Raw genomic sequence first — 6,957 nt, 5'->3', positions numbered from 1 at the left:
CCGTCTTCTTTGTCTTCTTGGTTGATCTCCAGAATAGAAGTAGCATCTTTTGCAGGATGCTCACACAAGTCATCCTGCATTTTTTCAAGGGACTTAGAATGGATGAGGACTAAACCAGGAGTCTCCAACCTTGGCAACTTTAAGACTTGTGGACTTCAATTTCCAGAATTCCTCAGCCACCTTTGCTGGCTGAGGAATTCTCGGAGTTGAAGGAAAACGTTGCAGCAGGACCTGAGGCTGGGCCCTTCCTTGTAACAGTTTAGGAGGAGTTCAACACATCTATTTTTCCTCATTTTATTATTATACATTTTTGAAAGAATGTAGGAAATAGATGACGCAGGTAGTAAAATGCAGGCAGATAGGCACCTGACCTGAAACAGATGGCTAGTATAGTCTAATTACATCATTAGAAACTTAAACCACCGCGAGATACTTCATATCTATTTTCTAAACAAAATTGGCATGCCTCTATTAAACTTTTAAGCCAAAGCTTGGTAAATTTAGTTCAAGTCATTAAAAAAGTATAGATAGTAAATAATACATTAAATCTCCATGCAGATTCTCAGATATCCAGGTCATCCAGGTTGTCTCAAAAGTGCTTTTTATTTTTATTTTTTTAAAATAAAAAACGGTCTAGTTGCCTTTTAAAAAATGAAAAGCACCTTCGAGAATTCATTAAATCAACCTGGTAAACCAGTGTTTTCTCAACTTCAGCAACTTTAAGATGTGTGAATTTCAACTCCTAGAATTATCCAACCAGACATGCATCCACATATCCACACATCTTAAATTTGCTGAAATTGAGAGGCACTGCTATAAATTTTTTTATCACATTAGGACAGGGGTCCTTAAACTTGACAACTTTAAGACTTGTGGACTTCAACTCCCAGAATTCTCCAGCCATCTGGAGAATTCTGGGAGTTGAAGTCCACAAGTCTTAAAGTTGTCAAGTTTGGAGACCTGCGTTTAGGATATGAATCCTAAAAAATGTGGATGTGTCATGATAATAATAATGATCGTGATGCATTAATAATAATGTAGTCCTAAATTGAAATGGTTTTCAATAAGAATTAAGTTTCTATACAGGTAGTCCTCGACTTACAACCTCAATTCAGCCCAAAATTTCTGTTGCTAAGTGAGACATTCGTTAAGTGAATTTTTGCTCCATTTTACAGCCTTTCTTGCCACAGTTGTTTGGAGTGAATTGCTGCAGTCGTTAAATTAGCCACATGGTTAAGTGAATCCAGTTTTCCCATTGACTTTGCTTGTCAGAAGGTCCCAAAAGGGGATCACATGACCCCGGGTCACTGCAACCATCATAGAGTCAGTTCCCAAGCACCTGAATTTTGATCACGCGACTATGGGGACCATGCAATGGTCGTAAGTGTGAAAAATTGTCATATGTCACATTTTTCAGCATCGTAACCGAACAGTCACTAAATGAGCTGTTGTAAGTTGAGGACTATCTTTATAATGCTACTCTAAACACAGTGGGAGGCCTACTCCTACAATTTAGTTAACCATTCTTCAGAAGGGAGAATCCTGCAGCTTCCACGTGTCTGGAAGTCAGTACTTGTCAATACTTAACATGGCATCCTCAAGGCTACCTGCAACCAGAGTTTTGTTCCCAGTGCTTAAGCAGTAGGTTCAGCTTGAGTTGGTAAGCCTATTTTGTCATTGCAATAACACACATCGAGCATTTGGCCATGAAATTACAGAACGGGTGTCAAACTCGAGGCCCGCCGGCTGAATCCGGCCCACTGGGTGCTAAGATCTTCAGGGCTAAGGGCCGCCCTGAAACAACGAAGGACTGGCCCACGGTGCCTCTGCCAGGAAAAACGGAGCTTGGGAGAGCCACATGCAGCCCACCTGAGCTCCGTTTTCTCTGACAGAACGTTCAGGCCGCTACATGAGTAATGTCTAGCTGGCCACACCCACCCTGGCTACTTACCTCCAGCCCCCCCCAAGGTCAAACACAACTCTGATGCGGCCCTCAATGAAATCGAGTTTGACACCCCTATTATAGAACATTTGAATGTCCGAACGCTCTTAGTTTTTACTTGGCTCTTCTTCGTTATTATTAGATCAACTTGATGGCATTGACGCTTGTAGGGGCTGTCTTAGAGATCTGAGTGCCCCAGCGATCCTTACTAATGTTGTTAATGCTCATCTGTAGAGAGATCAGGTTAAATTAATTTAAATTATTGAATCTAAGCACCACCTGACTCCAAAATAGAAAGTATAATACAATAAAACCATAAAAGAGAACAGGAACTAGATGGCAAGTCTGTCTAACAACACCCACACCCCCAAATAAATCTGACAGAGGCCCCAACCTCTGTCCAGGGCCCAGAAAAATAGCCAGTTCAATTAAGGCATTCAGGAACACCCGGTTCAATTTAAAAGGTTCATTGGTTCTTATCTTTTTCTTTTTTTTACTGCACAATAATAAAGATTCTGTCTGTGACATATTCTTTCTTTTAAGATAAGAGTGGAAATAGGAATTTAAATTTATCTCCCAACAACGGATACTGATAATTCTCTCTTAATATGGTATTTTGTGCTTCCATAATAATTGTTAAATTTAGCTACATGATTTAGGATAAAAACCTCAACGATTTTTGTTAAAAAAGAAAGAAGCCTTTTTTTTGCTATTTATTATTGTTAAAGATTAAAAAGCGCAAATTACTGGCTGGCATTAATAGACGTTGCCTAGATATAAAATTTGAGGCAGTTTTCATTTCCTTCATGTAAAATTGCCATCAGGAAAAATTGCTGTGAGGGGTGGACATGTGTGCTCTGATAAAGAGATCATTTGTGCAGTGATTATCTGATTCTTTCTAAAAGGAGGAAAGGAGATTTAATTACATTTTTTTTTCTCAATCTCTGCTCGAGATTGTCCCATTCTAAAGCATCGTATCAGTTTGACTTACAAGTACTGTATGACTTGTATTACTTTTGCATACAAATTTTCGTTCTTGAATGGTAAGCAGGCAGTAATGTGGAGTTGTTTTGGAAGCATGGAAAGGATATAGGACTTTTTAAAAATCTTTCCCTGTTCTCTTGCTCCAAATTCACAGACCCATATAGAAGAGCTTGGAGGTCTTCTACAATGCCCTACCCAGGATGGAACCTCATATCTCTCACAGAAGTCACTATCCAATCTGTTCAGCAATGTTTAGTTTCGAGTTTCACATTCTGGCTTAAAGGAGATTGCAAGCTAACCCTGAAAGCGATTCATTTCAGTAGCATTAGCAATAGCTGTGGCCCTTGGACTTATATACCACTTCACGGTGCTTAACAGCCCTCTCTAAATGGTTTACAGTGTCAGCCTTTTGCCCCAACATTTTTGGGGTCCTCATTTTACTGACCTCGGAAGGATGGAAGGCTGAGTCAACGTGAACCTGGTGAGATTCGAACTGCCAAATGGCAGGCAGCAGAAGTAGCCGGCAGTACTCCATTCTAACCACTGCACCACCATGGCTCAGTAAGAAGACATTTGCCAGATTTACTTACTAGGACATGGAGGTTTTTGGGGGGAAATGTGGAATTTTAGCCTTCTTCCAAGGATGGTGCTATTATTCAATGTGATTGGGGCAAAGATATGCTTGAACCTGTGTTTGGTATACTCTGAGCTGCTTAGAGCTTATGAAAGTTACCTTCATAGAAGCCCAGATCATGTGGTTTATTCAAAGTCCTCCAACCTTGGCAACTTTAAGACTTGTGGACTTCAATTCCCAGAATTCAGAACTCAGCATGGCCTGCTGAGAAATTCTGGGAGTTGAAGTCCACAAGTCTTAAAGTTGCCAAGGTTGGAGAGCCCTGGTGGTTTTAGCTTAGGGAAGCCGTTCTTAAATTTGGTCAGAACTTGCTGAGGTGAAGGATCTTAAACTACATAGGTCACAACTTAAACAAAAACTGATCAGTGTTGACAGGCAGAGTAGCAGTGCTGCAAAAGCTCATTTTGGGCTTAGTCCTAGTGGACAATGATTGACACCTACATTGATACATAATTATCACTGTCAGATTTATTTCTTATCTAAGTCTACCACCAAAGAAACTTTTGTTGGAGTTTAGGCTGGGGGAGAAACTGACATATTGTTTTGAGTGTCATGGTACTGCAAACTTTGAGGACTGCTGGCATAGTGTAATATGTGAATCCAACCACTGTGGTTTGTGAACCATTTGTGGCTTAGCATCAGGTATAAACTCAACTGGTATGGCTGAGTCAACATTGAAACCATATGTGGTTTAAGTATGGTTTTTTTATGTGAATCCAGCCACTGCTTTCCACAGAGATGTCCACGGCTTAATATACTTATTGAGTTGTGCAATGCAAGAGTACCCACATAAATACATCCATTATTACTAAAAAGAGAGGGAAGAAATCTGCCTGTTGAGAGTTTGGTTGGAAATGTAAATGTGTAAAATGTATTTCTGGGTTCAGTTGGAACTTTTTGTATTAAGAGACATCCTTTTATGTGGGTTGTAAACTGTGACATATTGCAGAAAACTTTAGGAAATAACAGCATTTGCGGTTGCCACTTATTTTTTTATGGCTTTGAGGATCTACTGTCTCTGTCTTTTGGTTTCTATGCCAGAAACATGGCTTTAGGCCCGTCATTTTTTTCCTTTCCTTTTCAAAGTCTTAAACATGGCAATTTCAGTCTTTATGCCTCATGATGCCTCACTGTGGAACTTCAGCCCCGCAAAGCCACTGACACAATACGCAGCATTTACAGACTTTGCACAGCCTTCTAATAAAATATACTGTTTGGATTGTGATGAATATTAAATGGTGTGTTGTGTTAAAATGTGTCACAGGTTACATACATTTCAACAATCAGCAGGCCCTCCCTTCTCTGAAGACCAGCTTCTCTAGATTATCTGAAGCAAAAGTGGAGAATCAGGACGTCCCATTTGGTAAAATCCTTCAGTAAGTGGACAGGCCTGGGCCTAAACGTACATTTGACTTAATTTTAATTCAAATAATATAACATAGAACAGGGGTGTGCCATTCATTCTCTAGTTTAAAATGGTTGCAAGACAAAACTTATAAAAGAAAACAGTGGTAATCTTTATTTTACTACTTTGCAAAGAGGGTGTATCACGCGCTCACAGGTACAATGGATACACCTTAAAGCTTAAGCCACCAGTATATTGTCTCTATATTCCTTATCATTGTCCATGTTTACCTCCCACCTTTTCCTCATTGGCTGAGTACTCAGGCCATCACAATCTATCCGAGACCACCTGAAGTGAATACATTACTCCCTGCTCTTTATTTACAATTTCTCTTTAATAACTGTTGGTTTCTGGGGGTTTTCTCTGAAGTCAACCACCAGGCCAGCAAATTCTAGCTAAAACCCATTTTGAACATACTAGGGGACTAGGGGATGATATACTCTCATCCCTTTGTTCCTAGGTGCAGCTTTAGGCTCAAGCAACATTGATGAGATTAGATAAAGGTACACAGTGTATTCTTTTCAAAGATTAGTATGTCCTACAAATTCTGTACAAACAATAAATTCCTTTCTCCTTACCCACAAATTGTCCCAGCCCTCAATCTATGGACTGGCACCGGGCTGCAGCATGCCAAAAACTGGGCCACACAAACAGGCAGTATGGGAAATCACGCCTCCTCTGGTCCACGAAAAAACCTCTCTCCACGCAACCGATCCCTGGTGCCCAAAAGGTTGGGACCACTGACATAGAATAGTAGAGTTGGAAGGGACCTTGAAGGTCTTCTAGTCCAGTCCCCTGTTCAAGCAGGAGACCCTATACCATTTCAGACAAATGGTTGTCCAGTCTCTTTTGGAAAACTTCCAGTAATGGAGCACCCACAACTTCTGAAGACAAGCTGTTCCATTGGTTGATTCCTCTCACTATTAGGATATTTCTCCTTATTCTAGATTGGATCTCTGCTTGATTAGTTTCCATTCATTGTTCTTGCCTTTTGGTGCTTTGGAAAATAGTTTGACCTCCTCATCTTTGTAGGAACCCCTCAAGTATTGGAACATGGCTATCATGTCTTCCTTAGTCCTTCTTTTCATTAGGCAAGACATACTCAATGCTTGTAACTGTTCTTCGTATGTTTTAACCTCCAGCTAATAATTTTAGTCTCCTCCTAATAATTCTTTTTGCTCTTTTCTGCATTCTTTCCAGAGTCTCAACATCTTTTTTTAAATTGACCAGAACTGGGTGCAGTATTCCAAGTGTGGCCCTAATTGTTTAAGAACACTTAAATGGTTAAGATTATTAGCCTAATAATTTAAGAGCACTTAATTATTGTCCCCGTTTGCGAGAATTCTGCCATATTAAAAAAAACATGTTGACATTTTTGGAAGACGATGGTTTTGGATAGTCTGCATACGACCCTGAGGATATAGGTTGTACACCAAGGGTCTTCAGACTTGGCAAGTTTAAGACTTGTGGATTTCAACTCCCAGAATTCCTGAGCTAACAAGCCTGGAGGAGAAATTCTGGGAGTTGAAGTCACAGCATGTTTTATAGGCATAAAATCAAATTAAGCCCCTCCCTCCCAAATTAAGGCCTATGTTAAACATGCAAAAAGGGGGGATGGGGGGGTTGCCGTTAGGAAGTACTTTTGTTGCATACCCGGATATGGCGCTGCCTGCATTGACCTCGGCGTTGGTGGGGCACTTTGTATCGGGAGACCTTCCGCCACTGTTGCTTTCCCTTCTCCCCTTGCTGCCGCAGCGTTTAGAGCAATGCTGCAGTGTTTGGCACAGCCACGCACGGCCAGCCAGGGCTCCTCCCTGCAAACAGAGCCCGGCAGAGACACTCAGCGAGTTGTGGGTGCACGCCTACCTGCCAAGTGAAAGAGCCGGGCCGACCCGAGCTTGGCTTCCTTGCCAAGTCCCTCCAGCCCGAACCTGAAAAGGCCACCTGAAGAGGCCACCTGAAGGAGTGATAGCGCCCACCCATCCACAGACA

The sequence above is a fragment of the Pseudonaja textilis genome, chromosome 4 (assembly GCF_049901715.1).
Source record: "Pseudonaja textilis isolate UNSWEBS1 chromosome 4, rPseTex1.2, whole genome shotgun sequence".
Lineage (NCBI taxonomy): Eukaryota > Metazoa > Chordata > Lepidosauria > Squamata > Elapidae > Pseudonaja > Pseudonaja textilis.
Note: the sequence above shows the minus strand (reverse complement) of the source record.